Here is a 20309-nt window from a genome sequence, read left to right on the forward strand (position 1 = left end):
CGCTCGTGATGACTTCGGAGGGAGACGGATCGGCGTAGCTAGGCCACGCACTAGGACACCGTACCGCCCTTCGGCCGTGAGTACGCAGTGGGGCAACAAAAGGTGAGCGTTCACATCGGGCGCGAGGCGCCGTCAGCGAAGTCCTACGAGCCCCGAGCGACGGGAGTCGACGGACGGAAAAGATTGCGTGGCTCACCGTTTGCTGTCCCGGAGAGTAGGTGGTGGTAAGAAGGAAGAGAAAAAAAAGCACCTAATTTCTGTCTGCCTTCAGGCGACACGGCGCAGTGCCTTATAGGGGTGGGGGGAAGGAGGGATAAAAAGAATAGTAGGAAAATAGACGAAGAAGAAGGCAGGCAAGCGACGGAAAAAAGAAGGAGATAGGAAAGTGGGGATCCGGTCGAAGCAGTCCAAGGGCGGGGCGCCACAATGCGACAGCTGCACGGCGTCAGGAGACCGCGGAGGGCGAACCAGTCGGCGGGAGCTACGCTGGCGTCGGTGATCGCGAGGGCACAACCGTCCAGCTTGAAATTCTGCGAGCAAATCCAGAGTACTGCCTGCCCCTGACGCAGCGCGCGAAAACATCTTGGGAGGCTCCACGCGCGGCGCCACAGTCACTATCCGCTACCGGGTGAGGGGGTTAAACGTCTCTCCGCTCTCTCAGCGCGGCAGACAGCAAAGGAAGGCAGACATGTCGGGACATGAGAACGGCAGAGAAGGCGGCAAAGCCCGCGCAAAGGCAGCAGGCTAGCCTCAATTCCCACAAGTATTCGAAATCGCTTAAATACGAATTTAATTCGGCAAAATTCCGAAGTATTCGAAGCGAATGAGGAGACGCATAGGAACTGCATGGAAACCACAGTGAGGTTGGTTTTACTGCTGTGTGGGGGTGCTATACCATGAGTAAACTTACGCGGAAAAAAATCTGCACTGCCACGAAACCCCACTTTAAGGTTAAATGAACAAGTTACCCTCACATCAATTAATTATTTTTTGAGTTTAAAAGCTTGTTATACTGCTTTATGTGCTCTAAATAGGTTGAAATTTTAAATGTATTATATTTTACACATTATCACAAAGTCAAGTCCCACTGCTATGCTATGTTATTTCCACTTTCCTTTGAACCAAGAAATATAGCATTTGCTCACGCCTTGTTTGAATTCTTAAAAATATTGTGCAGGTTAGTTGCATCATGCCAAATATGCTCATTTTTATAATATGATATTGTAGTATATGCTGTACAAATGAAGGAAAGAAGTTCAAATTTATGGGCTCATTTTTTTCATTAGACGTTATATTAATGAGAGCTAACAAACAATGACTGCTCATTGTCTGTTAGTTTTTATAATATACTACGTGAATGTGATTCAAAATTATTCGATCAAATCAAGGTTCATTTCAAGTTTGCTACGAACCTAAAATTTGCTTTTGCACATGTCTAGCAGGTTTAAATTGGGCTGTACATAGCCCAATTTTAAGTTACAAATGAATTAAGAACAGTGCAATGCTGGGCACAAATTGCACCTCAGTCGTTAAGAAGGATTGCGATTGTCTGAGATTATTCTGTTTAGATTGCATGCAGGACGCGAACAGTTTATTTTATTCTAGAGCTTGCGGGAGCGCCAGCAATAGGGCTTGAATGTTCGATGCTGTGTGAATAAATGCCAACACCACTCACCGCAGGTCAGTATATCGATGACCGAGGCTCTCTTTCCTGCTATCAGGGTACACTGTGTACTGCTGTAGTTCGAGTTTTAATTTCCTGGGCACAGGTTCGCCCAAATAGGGAGATTCATCTTGAACACGCCGAATGCTTCCTTCGTTAACGTCACAAGCCCATGTCATCTGTGTGCAGGTAATATGCACACTTAGCAGGGTAATGAAGCATTTTTAAAGGAATTATAAAGCAATGTCATTATCAGTGTTGATTTCCTCTCAGCGTAGATCAGTTTATCAACAGCCAAGGCTCCATTTGCTGCTATGAGTGTGCAGTGTGATAAGATAGGAGAAAAAGGCTATGTCGGCATGCATCATCAACCTGGGCGCACATAATGAAACACGATCACTATCTTCCGGTGCGATTATTATGCACGGTGGTCATGCTACTGTGGTAATTTTAACACACTATAAAACACGACACTGGCTTTTGAATTCATGCCAAAGCAAATTCGAAAATTGTTAAATTCATTTGACCAATATAAGATCTAAATTATTTGCACAAAAACATCATTCACGCTTATGTTATATATTGACTCGTGTTTATATGAAAAAGAACGATTATAGGAATGTTTTGTAGATTCCAGCTAGTGGGTCAGGTTGTTTTTAGGGACGACAACGAAGCAGGCGTCTTGCTGTACAGCTGATCCTGAATACGCTCTTTTCGCTGCCGTAAGCTGCTGTCATCTTTTGTTCGCGTTGCAATGCGACACTGGTGGAGGTGCTGGGCCGCGACGCTGCCTGATGCTTCACACTCCTAGTGGGAGCCGTTCATCCAGCCTGGAGGTGCCTACTGCAACCCCTGTCCCTTGATTCAGTCGTCGGCTACGAGACATTCCTTCAGACTGCAACCCCTCGCAAAAAACCTCTACCAGACATCTAGAAATGGCTAACACCAGCCCCCAGCCTGTACTTCTCGGCACCAGTCCTCCCGCCCCATCTCAGGTGACGTTTTTTTAATCGCTGGAGCCTAAACGCTTTGGTGGTGGAGCACACGAAGATGTAGAAGACTGGTTAGATCACTATGACCGTGTTGCGAAGATCAACCAGTGGTCTGCTCAGGAAAAGCTCGGCCGGGCCTACTTGTACCTTGATGACAGCGCTCGTACTTGGTACGAGAACAGAGAAGGCAACCTGTCCACATGAACCGACTTTCACCAAAAGATGGTTGAAACTTTTGCCAATGTCGACAGACGTGACCGCACCCACCAACTACTAGAGCTAAGGGTCCAAAAACCCAATGAAACGGTCGCCATGTTCGCCGAAGACATGACACGTTTATTGCGGAGGGCTGACCCGAAGATGACCGAAGATAGGAAGTTGCGCTACCTCATGCGTGGCGTGAAAGAGCAGCTGTTCGCCGGACTTCTTCGCAACCCGCCAAGCACTGTAGAGAACTTCATCAAAGAAGCGTCGGCTATCGAGCGAGCCCTTCACCAACGCTGCCGACAATATGACCGCCTGTGCAGCAGCCCCCAAATTCAGGCCGCCGCTGTGACGTTTGACAGTCATAGCTCCTTACATGACATGATTAGAGAGATTGTTCGTGAGGAACTGCAAAGGCTGTGGACTCCGGTAGTGGATACACCCATGGCATCTGTCGCTCAAGTCGTCCGTGACGAAATCCGTCAAGCATTCTCGACAGCTGATCCTGCCCCCGAACAACGTCCCATGACGTACGCCGCCGCCCTTCGAAGCTTCCCACCCGCTCCGCCTTCATACTACCCGCCATCTGCAACTATTCCTTGGTCACCACCACAGGGGGGGGGACATCGTGGCCCACACCCACAGCCCACACCGGGGAAACTGAAGGCGGCGACCTCAGGGGTAAGGTTGCAGGCTGTCAAGACGAAGAAAAAAATCCCCCATTACTCCCACCTCAGGACGCTGTAAAGCCGACAAGATGCAATACCGACGAAACCGTGACTCCAGGCCTTACCGTTCTTGTGGATGGACAGCAAGTCAAAGCTTTAGTCGACACCGGGGCTGACTTCTCTATTATGAGTGATGACCTTGCGGTACGCCTCAAGAAAGTAAAGACAGCGTGGACGGGACCTCACTTAAGGATGGCAGGCAGCCAATTACTGATGCCTGTCGGAATGTGCACAGCAAGGCTCGACATCGGTGGTGCTGCTTTCGTGGCGACGTTCATCGTTCTCGCTTCATGCTGTAAAGACCTGATTATTGGAATGGATTTCTTGAGAGAACATGGCGCCGTCATTGACGTCCCTGACAGTGTCATTACGTTTCGCAACAACAGCCCTACTTTAGTCGATTGTTCAGAGCCGAGACATACGTCTTGTTCAGGGCCTTTGCGTCTAACGGATGACGATGTGGTCGTCCCGCCACGATCGTGTACGCTTGTTTCGGTGGCAGGGGATGAGCCACTTGACGGCGACGGTATTGCTGACCAAATAATTTCCCTGATAATTAGCCACGGTGTTTCAGTTGCTCGAGGTCTAGTCACTGTCACTTCTGGACGCACAAACTTGCTGCTCACTAACTTCAGTACTGAGCGCCGACATTTCCCGAAAGGTACAACCGTCGCTTACTTTGACACTACTGCAGCAATCCAAGGCAGTTTATCGGCCCTAGACGAAGCACCTCAAGAAGAATCATTACGTAATCTTGACGTTGGTACTACGATGTCAAGGGACGAACGAACGAGACTTCTTGAGCTGCTAGCTGAATTCCAGGACTGCTTTTCGTCGACATCACGGGTCAGTCGAACGCCGCTAACATAGCATCGAATAATTACCCACGACGCAGCGACGCCTATTCACCAGAATCCTTATCGTGTGGCTCCAAAGGAACTGGAAGTGATACAGCAACAAGTCGCTAAAATGCTTGAAGATGATGGGATTCAGCCATCAAAGAGCCCGTGGGTATCGCCTGTAGTACTAATTGGGAAAAAGGGCGGTACCTTGCGTTTTTGCGTAGATTACAAGAAGCTGAATCAAGTGACTAAGAAAGATTTGTATCCACTTCCACGTATTGATGACTCCTTCGATAGGCATTGAAACGCGCGCTAATTTTCTTCAATGGGCCTCGGAAGTGGATATTGGCAGATCGAGGTAGACCCAAGAGATCGGGAAAAACCCGCTTTTGTGCCGCCGGATGGTTTATATTGTCACGTGCTCGCCCAAGAAAGACGATGACAGTTGTGCATGTGCCACGAAGGACTACGAATTGGACGAAGAAGAAGAACTCGCTTGCGCGTTCTAATTAAAAAGATCGACCAGCTTCTGGCGTCTCAGTCTCTACGGCAAGACCTCTGTTTTGACGTCGTGACACTGGTGGAAGTGCTGGGGCCTACAACCGGATGCAGGACAGTCTTGCTCGGACCCGTTCACCTAGTCCAGAGACCAAGCCCCTCGTCACGACTCCGGTGCACCGATTCAGTCGGCGCCTACTAGGCCTAAGTACGGAGTCCGTATCTGTTCCGCCTCTAACCAGCATGGCAGCTCCTACCACATCCACGGCTACCCTTCCATCGCAGACCACTCTTCCCTCCCAGGTGACTCTTGAACATCCTCGTGTTCTTGAAGTTTTTCATGGGGAAGAGTACGAGGATGTCGAGGACTGGCTCGAACAGTTCGAACGGGTCGCTGTATCTAACCACTGGAATGAACAGCACAAACTTGGCCGTGCATATTTCGCCCTGGAAGATAGCGCTCGCACGTGGTACGAGAACCACGAGGCTACTTTCCAATCTTGGGAAGATTTCCGTCGACAGCTCCTCGCAACATTTTTGAACACGGACCGACGGGATCGCGCACAGCAACTGATTGAGGCTCGCGCACAAAAACCCAACGAAACAGCCGCCATGTACGCAGAGGGTATGATCCGTCTGTTTAGACGAGCTGACCCTGACATGCCCGAGGCAAAGAAGGTGCGTCACCTAATGCAGGGTGTCAAAGAACCAGTGTTTGCGGGCCTTGTACGAAATCCACCTACAACCGTAGATGAATTCATAAGAGAGGCGACTGTCATCGAGCGCGCACTGCGACAACGATACCGACGCTTTGACCGCCTGCCGAACCACACGGCAGTAAGTGCTGCAGCTCAGAACACTGCCGTGTGTGAAAGTTCCCTACGACAAATGATTAGGGAAATACTGCGTGAGGAACTTCGGGCCCTCTGCGTCCCTCCTAACCAACCGCCCGTCGCATCTGTTGCCGAAATCGTCCGCCAGGAGTTGAGGCAAGCCGTTACACCACCGGCGCCAAGTCCTGAGCCACATCCAGCGAGCTACGCTGATGTGGTCCGTCGTCCTCCACCGTCATTTGTGGCGACACCCTTCCAGCCACGACCCGCGGCCGTACCTTGGTGGCAACGGGATTCCATGAGACGGCCACCAGTTCACCGAACTGACTTGTGGCGCATGGCCGACCATCGACCTATTTGCTTCCGCTGCGGAGAACCAGGCCACATTGCTCGCTATTGCCGTCATAGCAATTCCGGCTTCGGGAACTTTTCTCGTCCCGCTTCTTTCAGCTCTGAAGACCGTCGTGACAACAATGCCGATCAACTGTCGACTGGCCAAGCAACTACACCGCGTCGCTGGCGATCTCCATCTCCTGCGCGTCACCGTGGCTTCCCTCAGAGCTACGCGGACGTCACCAGAGGCCGTTCGCCTAGCCCGCGCCGGGGAAACTAACTGCTGCGACCTCCGGGGGCAAGGTTGCCAATCGTCGAGACACCGAAAAGTTTCCCCTATCATCGCAAGAAGATATGACAACCACGACGAATACGACGACGAATACGACGACGAATACGACGACGAATACTAATGCCGGTGAAGTTGTACGTGCTGATCTTAGCGTTTTCATTGACGGACATTACGTCACAGCACTGGTCGACACTGGCGCCGACTTTTCAATCATGCGACAAGAACTCGCCGACCGCCTTAGAAAGGTCAAGACACCGTGGACAGGGCCACACATAAGAAGTGCTGGTGGTCAGCTGATGACTCCCACGGGTAAATGCACCGCTCGACTTCGCATTGGGAATTCTAGCTTCGTGGCCACTTTCGTCCTGTTGCCAGACTGCTGTAAAGAGCTAATTTTGGGCATGGATTTTCTTCGAGATCATGGCGCTGTTATCAACATCCCTCAACGCATGGTGACGTTTTGCGCACATCCGTATGTCGACGACAACAGCGACGAACTACGCGGCAGTTTGCGAATAGCCGACGATGTGACGCTCCCACCGAGATCCTGCTGCCTTGTGTCTGTGTCCAGTGGGCGGCCTTCCTATAAGGATGTGATAGTGGAGCACATCGTCGCTCTTTTGCTCACGCAAGGCATTTCCATCGCGAGAGGCATCCTAACGCTTACTGGTGGACAGGCAGAAGTGCTCCTTACAAACTTCAGCAACGAGCGCCGTCAAATACAGAAGGGTACCGCAATTGCCTACTTCGACGATATAGACCAAGCCGGGGATTGCTGTGCTTTGCATCCAGATGACGCGACAGTCCCTGCCTCGACAACTTTGTCGGTGGACATCTGCTCCACGCTACCGCCCTTTGATAGTAAGCGTCTGCTTGTACTTATACACCAATTCGAAGATTGCTTTTCGCGTACGTCAAAGGTCCAGCGGACACCATTGACCAAGCACCGCATCATTACCGAAGACAACACGCGACCGATTCGGCAGAACCCCTACCGTGTGGCTCCGAAAGAACGCGAGGAGATTCAGAAGCAAGTACAGAAGATGCTCGTGGATGACGTCATACAACCTTCGAAAAGTCCTTGGGCGTCTCCCGTGGTTTTGGTCAAGAAAAAGACGGCAGCTTGCGTTTCTGTATTGATTATCGCAAGTTGAACCAAGTCACGAAGAAAGACGTCTATCCACTGCCTCGCATAGACGATTCACTCGATCGGCTGCGTCATGCGCGCTATTTCTCTTCAATGGACCTCCGAAGCGGCTACTGGCAGATAGAAGTCGACGAGAGAGATCGTGAAAAAACAGCCTTTGTGACGCCTGATGGCCTTTACGAATTTAAGGTGCTTCCTTTTGGGTTGTGCTCGGCGCCAGCCACTTTTCAGCGTCTCATGGACACCGTACTATCGGGCCTAAAGTGGCAAACATGCTTGGTCTATCTAGACGATGTTGTTGTATTCTCAGCATCATTCGAGGAACATCTCAGCCGTCTATCCACCGTACTCTAAGCCATACGCTCGGCCGGCCTGACTTTAAAACCAGAAAAATGTCATTTTGGTTTCAACGAACTCAGCTTCCTAGGCCACGTCGTCAGTCACGAGGGTGTTCGACCTGACCCGGCCAAAATAGACGCCGTAGCGCAATTTCCTGCACCCCGTGACAAAAAGGCTGTGAGACGCTTCTTAGGGTTGTGCGCCTATTACCGACGATTTATCGAGAACTTTTCGTCTATTGCGGCGCCATTGACACGACTCACACGTGAGGACGTCCCCTTCTTTTGGGGTAAACAGGAGCAAATGGCATTCAATGAACTGCGACAACGCTTGCAAACACCTCCAGTCCTTGCGCACTTCGACCAGGACGCCCCTACAGTACTTCACACTGACGCCAGCAATGTAAGTCTAGGTGCCGTTCTGGTGCAGTGGCAAGACGGCTGTGAAAAAGTAATAGCCTACGCCAGCAGAACTCTCTCTCGCACGGAGGAGAACTACTCGACCACCGAGAAGGAGTGTCTCGCCGTGGTGTGGGCAGTCATCAAATTTCGTCCGTATTTGTACGGCCGCTCCTTCAAGGTTGTTAGCGACCATCACTCTTTGTGCTGGCTCACCAACCTTAAAGATCCATCTGGTCGTTTGGCGCGCTGGAGCCTAAGACTTCAAGAGTTTGACATGACCATCGTCTACAAATCTGGGAAGAGGCACACCGACGCCGACTGTCTCTCACGGTCGCCAGTGGAAACTGTCGCTCCTGATGACGAAAACATCGACGCGGCATTCTTGGGAGTTGTCAACACGGCCACTATTGCACGAGAGCAGCGCAGTGACCCTGAGCTGTTACCACTCATTGAATATTTAGAAGGACGACGTAAAGACGTGCCGCGGTTATTTGCTAGAGGACTGCCATCTTTTTGCTTGCGAAACGATGTTCTCTATAAGAAAAACTTCTCACCAACCGGTAACCCACACTTGCTCGTCGTGCCTGCCTCTCTTCGAAAAGAAATTATGGAAGCGTGCCACGATGAAGCAACTTCTGGTCATCTAGGCTACACCCGAACATTGTGCCGACTACGATGCAAGTACTACTGGCCAAAGTTATCTGCTGCTGTTAACCATCACGTGCGAACGTGCACCGACTGCCAAAGACGCAAAGCGCCTCCCAGCAAGCCAGCCGGTCTTTTACATCCAGTCGAAGCACCAGAAAAGCCGTTCACCCAGATCGGAATGGATTTCCTGGGTCCCTTTCCAACTTCCACAACAGGGAACAGATGGATTATTGTGGTCACTGATTACCTGTCCCGTTATGCGGAGACTAAAGCTATGCAGCGTGGCACAGCAGCAGAAGCCGCTCAGTTTTTCATCGAAAACATCGTCCTTCGGCATGGCGCTCCGACAACAGTGATCACAGACAGAGGACCTGCCTTCACCGCAGAGCTTTTGGAGTCGGTTCTCAGACTCAGCGGTACAGCTCACCGGAGAACAACTGCATACCATCCGCAGACAAATGGACTGACGGAGCGCCTCAATAGGACCCTCACAGACATGATCAGTATGTACGTTGACACGGAACATAAAAACTGGGATCAGATATTGCCGTACGTGACCTTCGCTTATAACACCGCTCGACAAGAAACCACTGGAATGACACCGTTCAGTCTGATTTATGGTCGCGAAGTCACGACAACATTGGACGCCATGTTGCCGCATGAGTGTGACGACATCCATGTAGACGCCGAAGAATTCACTCAGCGTGCCGAAGAAGCCAGACAGCTCGCGCGCCTGCGCATCTGTCATCAGCAGCATCAAGATGCACAACGCTACGACACCCGACACAAGTTTGTTAGCTACTCACCAGGCGACAAAGTGTGGGTCTGGATTCCGATACGTCGACGTGGACTGTCTGAGAAACTGCTAAGGCGGTACTTTGGTCCATACAGCGTCACGCGACGCCTGAACGACGTGAACTACGAAGTCATTCCCGACACTAATTGTAGTTCTAAGCGCCAAAAGCATTTGCCCGAAGTCGTGCACGTCGTGCGTATGAAACCGTATTTATCTAGTTAATTAGCTCCCGGTTACCGTTTTCGTACGACCACTTCATACGCCTGGTAGAGCACCTAAGTTGCGCATCGGGACGATGCTTCTTTCGGAGGGAGGCAAATGTCACGTGCTCGCCCAAGAAAGACGATGACAGTTGTGCATGTGCCACGAAGGACTACGAATTGGACGAAGAAGAAGAACTCGCTTGCGCGTTCTAATTAAAAAGATCGACCAGCTTCTGGCGTCTCAGTCTCTACGGCAAGACCTCTGTTTTGACGTCGTGACAATATGAATTTAAAGTTCTACCCTTCGGTCTGTGCTCAGCGCCCGCTACTTTTCAAAGGCTCATGGACACTGTACTTTCAGGGTTAAAATGGAAGACTTGTTTAGTTTATCTAGACGACGTCATAGTGTTTTCCCCAACTTTTGACAAGCATCTCAAAAGGCTAGAAGTGTTTTTACGAGCCATACGCTTCGCAGGTCTCACATTGAAACCAGAGAAATGCCACTTTTGTTTTGAAGAACTGCTTTTTTTTGTCATGTCGTCAGCTGCACCGGCGTTCGGCCTGATCCCGAAAAACTTGCAGCCGTGGCACAGTTCCCAGTACCGTCCGATAAGGAAGCTGTCAGGCGCTTTTTGGGCCTATGCGCCGACTATCGCCGGTTAATTGCCGACTTCGCACGGATTGCGACGCCGTTAACTCGCCTCACTAGAGACGACGCCATCTTTGAGTGGAACCACGAACAGCAAGCAGCGTTTAATGACCTCCGCCAACGTCTTCAAACACCTCCAGTGCTTGCTCACTTCGACGAGCAAGCGCCAACAATGCTTCACACTGACGCAAGCAAAGTAGGCTTCGGAGCTGTGCTTGTGCAGTGGCAAGAGAACACGGAACGAGTGATCGCCTACACAAGCAGGACGCTAACACACGCTGAGGTCAATTATTTAAGAACTGAGATAGAATGCCTCGCCGTGGTCTGGGCAGTTATGAAATTTCGCCCGTATTTGTATGGCCGCCCTTTCAAAGATATAAGTGACCATCATTCACTCTGTTGGTTGAATAATTTAAGAGATCCAACTGGCCGATTAGCGCGGTGAAGTCTGAAGTTACAAGAGTTTGATATGACGGTCATACACAAGTCTGGGAAGCGCCATACGGACGCCGACTGCCTGTCTCGATCACCAGTACAGTCAGCTTCTCTTTCTGACGACGACGATATGGCCTTCCTTGGTGTTCTCGACGCGTCCACAATTACCCAAAAACAACGAAGTGATCCTGAATCGCTTGATTTGATTAATTACGTGGATGGGCGTTCTTCGAGGGCACCTAGAGTCTTGGCAAGGACGTTATCGTCGTTTTGCTTACGCAATGGCGTCCTCTACAATAAAAACTTTTCATTTATCGGAGCTCCATATTTGCTCGTTATTTCTGCACCACTTCGAACTGAAGTGCTCCAAGCATGTCACAACGAGCCGACGTCTGGTCATTTAGGCTACACTTTCACATTGGCAAGAGTACAGCAGGGATACTACTGGCCACGACTCACAACAGCCGTCAAGCACCACATTCACACTTGCCTCGATTGCCAGCGACGCAAGACACCTCCAAAGAGACCCGCCGGTCAGCTGCAGCCAGTTCAGGTTCCACGTACACCGTTTTACCAGATAGGAATGGATATTTTGGGACTTCTTCCTACTTCTACTGCAGGCAATTGCTGGGTTATAGTCGCAATAGACTACCTAACCAGGTATGAAGAAACAAAAGCTATCCAAAAGAGCACCGCAGTGGAAGTGGCGAGATTTTTCATAGAAAATATTGTGCTACGCCACGGTGCCCCTACTATCGTGATCACAGACCGCGGAAGAGCATTTACGGCAGCTCTTTTAGACCACGTCCTGAGGCTTAGTGGAGCGACTCACCGTAAGACCACTGCGTACCACCCGCAAACGAATGGACTAACAGAGCGCCTCAACAAGACGATTGAAGACATGCAATGTACGTGGATGTCCAACATAAGAATTGGGACGAAATTTTACCCTATATCACGTTCGCATACAATACGGCGAAACAAGAAACGACTCGCATGACTCCATTCAGCTTGGTTCACGGACGGGAGGTACGGACTATGCTGGATGCGATGTTGCCACATGAATGGGACGCTACCGACACAGGCGCTGACGTGTTCACTGAACGCGCGGAAAAAGCTAGGCAGCTCGCCCGCTTACGGATTCACCAGCGACAAGACTACGACACAGGCCGCTACAATGCTCGCCATAGAACTGTAACATACAAAATCGGTGACAGAGTGTGGGTTCGGACATCCGTACGAAAACGTGGACTGTCCGAGAAGCTGCTAAGGCGATATTTCGGACCATACCGAGTATCGCGCTAACTAAGTGACGTCACCTACGAGGTCCTTTCCGACAGTCCCCATCACCCGAGGCGTCGCCAGCACCAGCCTGAACTTGTTCACGTAGTGCGTATGAAGCCGTATGTGAGTGACTGACTGCACGTTAAAAAAAATACTGCGGGTCAGAATCAGCATCGGGGCGATGCTATTATAAGGAGAGGCAAGTGACACGTGTTTATATGAAAAAGAACGATGATAGGAATGTTTTGTAGATTCTAGCAAGTTGGTCAGGTTGTTTTTCGGGACGACAACGAAGCAGGCGTCTTGCTGTACAGCTGATCCTGAATACGCTCTTTTCTCTGCCGTAAGCTGCTGTCATCTTTTGTTCGCGTTGCACTGCGACAATATGTTTAGGTTTCTGTTGATTTCCCCTTGTGTGTGTTCTTATTTCACTGCAGATGTTCACGGGTGTGGAGCTGTTATATGGCATGTGGACGAACTCGCTGGGGCTCATCTCAGATGGTTTCCACATGCTTTTTGACTGTTCTGCGCTGGTTATGGGCCTTGCAGCCTCCTTGCTGGCGAGACGCAGTGCGACGCGAACGTTTTAATTTGGGTAAGAGGCTTCGATGTATGATTAGTCTTTCTTTTATATGGAGTTATTGGGAAAGGGAGGATTGGAGAAGTTCTCCCATGCAAAAGATCTTTCAGAGAAATTGTGGACACTGGTGGCTCATTGATATGGCTGTGAATGGTGTTAGTAGATAGATAATATGATAGGTAATGTAATTATTGCAATTTGACATACCAACACCACATTATGTATATTAGGGACACCATAGTGGAGGGTTTAGAAAATTTCGATCATCGGGGTTCCCTGCCATGCATCTGAATCTAAGTACACAAGTCTCTAGCGTTATGCCTCTATCGAAATATGGCTACTGCAGTCAGAATATGATTCCACAAGTTATAGTAGACCGAATGAAAGCACAAAATCTTAGACATAGTGCACCAATAAACATCACATAACAAGGTGGGCATAATATAAAGTAAATGGAAAAGCTTATTTGGCCACATGCGGTAATATTTGAATTGGAAAAGTTTCTATAATATGTGCAGAGCATCTGTATTTCCAGTCCTGGTGTACGGAATGAAGGGCCACAGTAAGTGTAGTTTGTTGCATGATTAATAGTTTGCTGGAACAGCATTAAAGAGCAGGAAAAGCGAAGAGAAAATAAAGGTGACAAGCAAAAGAGAGAGTCAGAAATGGAAGTGAGAGTGATGAAGAGGACAGGAACTAGTCAAGCGTAGCATAGACAGATTGAGCAAGAAAATAGTGGAGAGAAACAAATGTAGAAAGAGAAAGAAAGAGTGTAAGACAGAAAAATCAAAGAGGAAGAGATAGAAAGAAGCAATAGGGAAAAAAAGAGAGAGCATGCGAGAAGTTGAGAGGGAATGAAAGGAAATAGGAAATAAAATGAAAAGTGCAAGAGAGAGAGAAAGCTACAAAATAATTTAAACAAACGAATAACGAAAGAGATAAGAAACAGAAAAAGTGAAGAAGAGAAAACTTACGAGATACAAAAAGAAGGGCTCCCAGCTCCACAGTTCTTTCAGGCTTGGCACTATTAGTGCAGAGCTGCTTTAAATTGTTGGGTGGAACATATACCTTCACTTACTGTTCTAATTCCTAATTGTCCTGTTACTGCAGTGGTATAAAAAAACTGTTTTAAAGGACTACGTAATTGATATAAACTAATTTGGTCATTGTCTTCGTTGTACAGAGTGCTTTACACTTAAGGCTATACACAAATCTTTTTTCTATGTGTGTTGAAAGTTGTTACCTCCCATGCAAGTTTTTCTGTTTTATAGATGCGATTTCCATTTTCTTGTCTAGTTTTTACGTTTTCTTAACAAGTAGTGTTTTATTTGTTTATTCATCATTTGCATGAAAAGAAATTTAAAGTCCTGTGTTAGTGTTCTCATTTATTGTCTGTACTTTAGGTCGTATCATGCAGCATATTCCACTGGATTGAAGCCTACGTGTATGGTTTCAGGTACGGTCGTGTATAGGTCCTCTCGGGCTTCATCAATGGGCTGTTTCTTGTTGTTATTGCCTTTATGGTCTTCAGTGAAGCCATCACAAGGCTTTTCGACCCTCCACAAGTCAAGACCGAGCGTATCAAGCGGCACTCTAACCTATCTTAATAATAGGAGTTCCGAGCACCGACTTCACAGATTCTAGCATGCTGTCTTCTTAGCTTTCTTGCCACAACTCTTACCTGTGTTGACGTGTTGTACTTAGCAGACGATGTGCAAAGCACAAAATGAGGATCGGGGAATCAGTGCCCGTAGTAGCGCCTCCGTTTTCTGTAATAAAGCAGTCAACCACGGCACCAAGCTTGCTCACATAATTATGGCTCGCATTACTTCGTCTCTCAGGAATGCAGGCCTGTTTATGCAATAACATGTGATGCCAGAATATTTTCCCGGTTTTCTTAATTCTGTTTATAATTTGGCTGTCCATCCTACTCTTGGGTTGTTCAGTGCCCATTGTCAGTCAATCCTTACAAGTGCCACTGTATTACAATGCCACTGTACATGCCACTGTATTACCAGGGTACTGAATTCTAAGAATATTTTATGTACTTTTAAATAACCTATTGCTCTTCCTCGTGCATGCACTGCTTGGCACAATCGGTCACTGAACAGGCATCATACATTACCTTCATCATTATGACATTTTCATATCAACATTTATTAGTGTTTGCATTTTGGCATAACTAAATAGGTAATATATTAAGTATAGACCTTGCGTGAGATAAGAAAGTGTATGAGGACTTACATGCCACGCAATCACCTTAAATATGCAGGGAATGAAAACTTGATTGTACATAATGTTATGAACTTTGTTGTTTAGCAGTTAATTAAATACATTGTGTTGAAGATTATGTGCTTAAAAAGCATGCATAAATTTCTAGCTTTGTGTATCAGTAAATATTTGGCGTTTGTGTACACATATTTGAGCACATCAAACATTTGAATCAGAACTACGGTATTTCAATTTCTTTTGACATGAATTAAAATTTTTCACAATTTCAAAGTACATATACGAAATAAACGAACCAGCGTATGCATTACCGAATGAAACTTCTTTGCAAAAATAGTTTCGCTGCAGTGTAGGAATGTTATGCCATAAAAACACTTGTCTAGAAAAACCTCATTGCCACGAAACCTCAATTCAAGGTTAAACAGTCATATTACCCTTGCATCATTTAATCAATTTCAAGCTTAAAAGCTTGTTATATGCGCTTATAAGCTCTAAGTATTCTGAATTTTAAAACATGGCGTATTTTACTGGTTATCCATTGCATCCTATTCAAATTGAAATTAGAAAGGAATAGGGCAGAAGTGAAAGGAAAACAAAAGGAGAAGTAAACAGACGAGATCACCATGTCTTGTCTTACTTCATTTAACCTTCTCACTGTTTCTTTAGAAGATGCATGATCACCAGCTCCTTCTGAAACCGAAATCTTGCTGCTACGCAAAACTGCTTCCACTTGACTGCAAACGGAAAAGAAGGAAATATGCGCATGCCTTGTTTCAATTTAAAAAAAATAATGTGCAGGTAAGTTGTGTAATGACAAATAGGCTTATTTTTAGTAAAACCTCATTCACAGTAAAACCTAATTAACTTGAACACTGTTATTTCGAAATACTCTTTGGTTCGAAGGATTTCTGTGGTTCCCGTATTTTGCAATATAAGTTTGAGTGAATAATTAGAAGTGGTGCTCAGCACCAGTCTGGTTGATTTGAAAACTTCGGGAGCCGTGCGCCAAGTCCTGACCCTAACTTCGCCGCAAATCCACGTAAACTGCGGCCTTTAGGAGTCACTAGGCAATGCAGTGTAGTGATACTAAATGAGCGACAGGTGAAGCATCTCAGCCACGCTTCTGCTAGCGCAGAAAAAAAATGGTGTTTTGTGATCAACCTAAATCTGCACCTGTGGAAAAGAAGACGTGCTTCACTGCACCACAGTGGTCACAAGATTCCAGCATGTTACATACTTCTCGCAACATCACCACATTATGAATTACCCATTCTTTCTGGAAATATAACAAAAATAATAAAGGTCAGTCTAATTAAATTTGCGATGAATGCGAATTTCCAGTTGGTTGCTGCTCCAGCAATTTGCGCACTTGGGCTACTGGTGAAGCTTGTGTCTGCAACGCCTACTTTTGAAACTCAGTTCGAAATTTCCAGTTATCATGTCTTCCAGCCAAAACACATCGCGAATTCCCTCACACTGGCCATTATTAAGTTATTTATTTCACCAAAAAGAAAAGGCAAATGGTCGTCGCACCATGACACGCAGGAACTGCTAGGCAGCGTTACTAGAACCAGCTCAGCTTTGCAGCTCCGCGCGCGCGCCGGCACAAGTGGCTGACGCATGAATAGCGCTGCTGTTCCGTTTTGCTTCACATGCTGCGCCGCGCGTCGTGATGCACATGTTGCTGCTCAGACACGACATCACGTTTTCAGCACTCGCTTACTCCTTTGCGCCATTATTTAGGAAACTGTCGTCCTTTACGAAAAAGTTCTAACTTCTGACGAAGGATGCAACGTCCCTCGTCACAACTTTTCTTGTTTTGCGCCGGGCTGCAAAAGCATCTACAGAAATGACACCGATCACGTTTTCGTTAAACCAACCCGAGATCCCAATGAGTTTAAAGAATTGGGGGACCCTTAAGGTTCACCTTGGAAAGTTGAACACAATAGCCATATTCTGTACCAAGTGCGAACTTTAAACTCTTTGTGCATGAAATATTTTTTAACTTTCTATGCACCCAATATGTGACCTTAAGCGAATAGGTACAGTTACGTGTGTGCCTATTGTAGTGGATGAACAACTTCAAACCATCAAGCCATTATGATAATTGCATGTTCTGACACCCGATGGAAATCTACGCTTGTACCATGCATTATTACTGCAACGATTCATGTTGTACTAGTTGTACTACTGTGAAGCACCTATTCAGGCTGCTTGTGTTTGTAAAGCATGAAAGTTGTTTTCGCTGCATATCTAGAGGAGATTGTTTTCACTGTATTCACAAGCATATGTGTGCCTTGTACCAAGAAAAAGACTGTACAAAGACTTGATTGATGTAATGATGCCCACAGCGTTACAGAGATAACTAAAGAATAACACCCCTGTTCTAGACGTGCGAAAGAAAGTGAGGAGACTGACAGGGGATCTATAGAATCGTTTTTCTTCAAGTTGCACATGAGCCCATTGCCTGTGAAAACATGGCTGAAAGACAAAGGCATATTTATGTCATGAATGCATGAAGTTCCTTCATTTCGAAGAGGGCACCCACTTGAAATGGTCATTTTTTGGTCTCTATGCCATGGCAAAAAAAAGTTTTGGGAGGAGGGTGGGGCATGGGACCGGTGTGCTACCCTCTGGCTACGCCCCTGCATGGACGCAAACTGCACTGTTTGTAACAAACCAAAAATGATTGAACACGCCATCATTCACTTCTGGGAGCCAATATTTTTTAACATGTGTTACAAAAAAGCCAGAAGAAAGATCTGCTGATAACACCTCATGGAATACGTTATCTATAATTACAGAATGAGGGTGGTGTTACATGTGATATGATATTGTTACTGGGCCTTTACAGTCTCTGGATAACACGCATGGCCATGAGGCTTATGGATTCTAAAGCAAAATCGGCACGGGAAACTTTCCTGAATGTGTAACACATGTTCACGAGATATATCGAACGTTGAATGAACCTCCAGATTGTATTGAGATTTTTGATGAATTAGTAAGAATGAAGTATTTTTAAACCATCACAATGGTGGAGTGGACCAGTGTGGTTTTTATGAAAATAAATTTTGTAATTTTGAAATAAAAATGTTATATAAACAGGCGCGTGTCTGTGTGGTATAACACCCACTTTCTGTGCAAATTCCCAGGGTTGAATCCCCACTGTGAACCACAGTTTGTAGTTTTTATTTTACATGAATATTTCTCAATTTTTTCGTCACGTCCAAGATGATAATTTTTCACTCACAACCAACTACGCCGACGCCAGAATTTCTGCAAAACTAGCTCTTTAACCCTGCCACGTTACGAGTGTAAACGGATGCTGAGCCGCAAGAAATGGCGGCTCTCTCACAAGTCCAAGGTATTTGAGAGACATTTTGAGGGGCAGGATATTGTAAAATTTATAAGCACTTTATAAATAGAAATGAAATATTTCTACTTCGAGAAAAAGGGCGCCACGGGCAATGCCTCGCCTTTATCCCGGTCTGCCAGAGTGCATACCCACAAGGGATGACCAGGACAAACAGGTTGAAAAAAATGAATAAATAAACCGTGCTGGGATGACTTCATGCCAGACAATGAAACAGGGCTGTCATACAGTCCGTCGAGTGGTTCTTGCAACGACGGATCTCCGGGCGTCTCTGAAATCCCGTCAGCTACACCGTTCGCGTTCAATAAATTCAGTGATGAACTTCTTGTTGCCTTCCGCGTTTCGACGCCAAGAATTAATTGGTGACGCTGTGTCAGGGATGACGTGCGGTGTTTTATACTGCATAACTCTTGTTCCGGGAGAACTGCTCGTACAAAAACTGTTATTGCTGAACGAGGTGGCAGCTGCACTATTAACGGCTACAACAAAGTGCACAAGCAATGGTAGCACACTCTGATTACAGTCGCCCATTTGGGAAGTTTAGGTAGACAGGCTGAACATCTGTGGAGGCATACCACCAGCCGAGAATGTGCACCCAACCGTTACTGTTCATCATAAACACTGCCCAGTGTTTACAGAGTGGCTCATTTGCTTTCTCTACCTGCGCCTACGGAGACCATTGCGAACCTGCAAAGATGGTGAAAACCGTATACAAGAGGTTCGCGATCTCTCAAAGAGGTATGCACGCGTGTGGCTGCCGCAAAAAGGAACAAGATGAAGACATCTTCGCTCTTAAGCGAGAGCTTTCTTCAGTTTCAAATGAGGGAATAGAACGTGTCCTCGCTGAGCTTCCTCTTTTGCTAAGGCTGTCATTTATGACATCACTGAAGTAATGAGTACTGGGTAATAAACAAGTGAAAGTATACGAGAGAGATGGCTAATATTTTAGCCATCTTGTGAGAGGCAGATAACTGCTCTCTTTAATTTCTTCTCACGAGAGAATTCTCTCTCGGAAAAGACGGCTAATATCTATGTGTTCCAAAAAAAAGCGACTGCGAGCAAACTAGATTAATAAAGTGTTTCCATAATAGTACGGCGGCCATTTAGTTGGGAAATTTTACAGGCCCATGAACACCGGAAAGGTCATGAAAGATGCCCAGCTGATTGGAAAAAAATAAACTGCGCCACCAGACGAGTCACCGGAATAGAAGGACAACCGCGGACTAAAAACTCGCCTTATGTACTTCAATTCTTATGTCTCGTCTTTAGCGCAGTTTATTGTTCTAATCATGTCTTACTAACTAGCGCCCAACACAAGCTTCGCATACCCAGCCGATTCCGCTCGAAAAAAGCGTTCTGGGGACTGTAAAAATAAATAAATAAAAATAACAAAAAAGTAAAAAGAAGTAAATAAAAAGACGTTCGCCGATTAAGAAAGGTTTCTGAATGTTAGTGGTGATTATGAAACAAATGTTTTACAAATTTTGGTTTTTGAAGCAGTTGAGTTTACTGTGCAAATGTGAATGGCGAATGTTGGTTCGCACGACTGGCTAGAGCTGCGACGACAATGCGGATCGTTCGCCCTCCAGCAGACGATGCGTGCGTCTTGAAGCAAGATGGCACAGCAGCGCCACTAGTTCTCGCGTCCGCCACCGCGGCCATTTCGGAGAGCGCGTGATTATGGGGAGCTGAAATTGGCCTGGTTCTAGTAACGTTGCTGTGAGGAGCAGGTGACATGCTACCCGCGTGTCTCCGCTGTGTTGAAGTGAAGCATAGTAGTTTCTCTGCAGGTGCACATTTCAGTTGACTACAGCATCCCCCCCTCCCCCCCCCCCCCGCC

The 20309-nt window shown here is 47.0% G+C and overlaps 1 pseudogene; it reads left to right on the forward strand.

Moving 5' to 3' along the window:
- The window catches only part of LOC142788201 (proton-coupled zinc antiporter SLC30A5-like), a 48674-nt pseudogene that overhangs the window by 22394 nt on the left and 5971 nt on the right, over positions 1 to 20309 (forward strand).

Source organism: Rhipicephalus microplus, unplaced genomic scaffold (genome assembly GCF_043290135.1).
Source record: "Rhipicephalus microplus isolate Deutch F79 unplaced genomic scaffold, USDA_Rmic scaffold_47, whole genome shotgun sequence".
In the NCBI taxonomy this organism is placed as follows: Eukaryota; Metazoa; Arthropoda; class Arachnida; order Ixodida; family Ixodidae; genus Rhipicephalus; species Rhipicephalus microplus.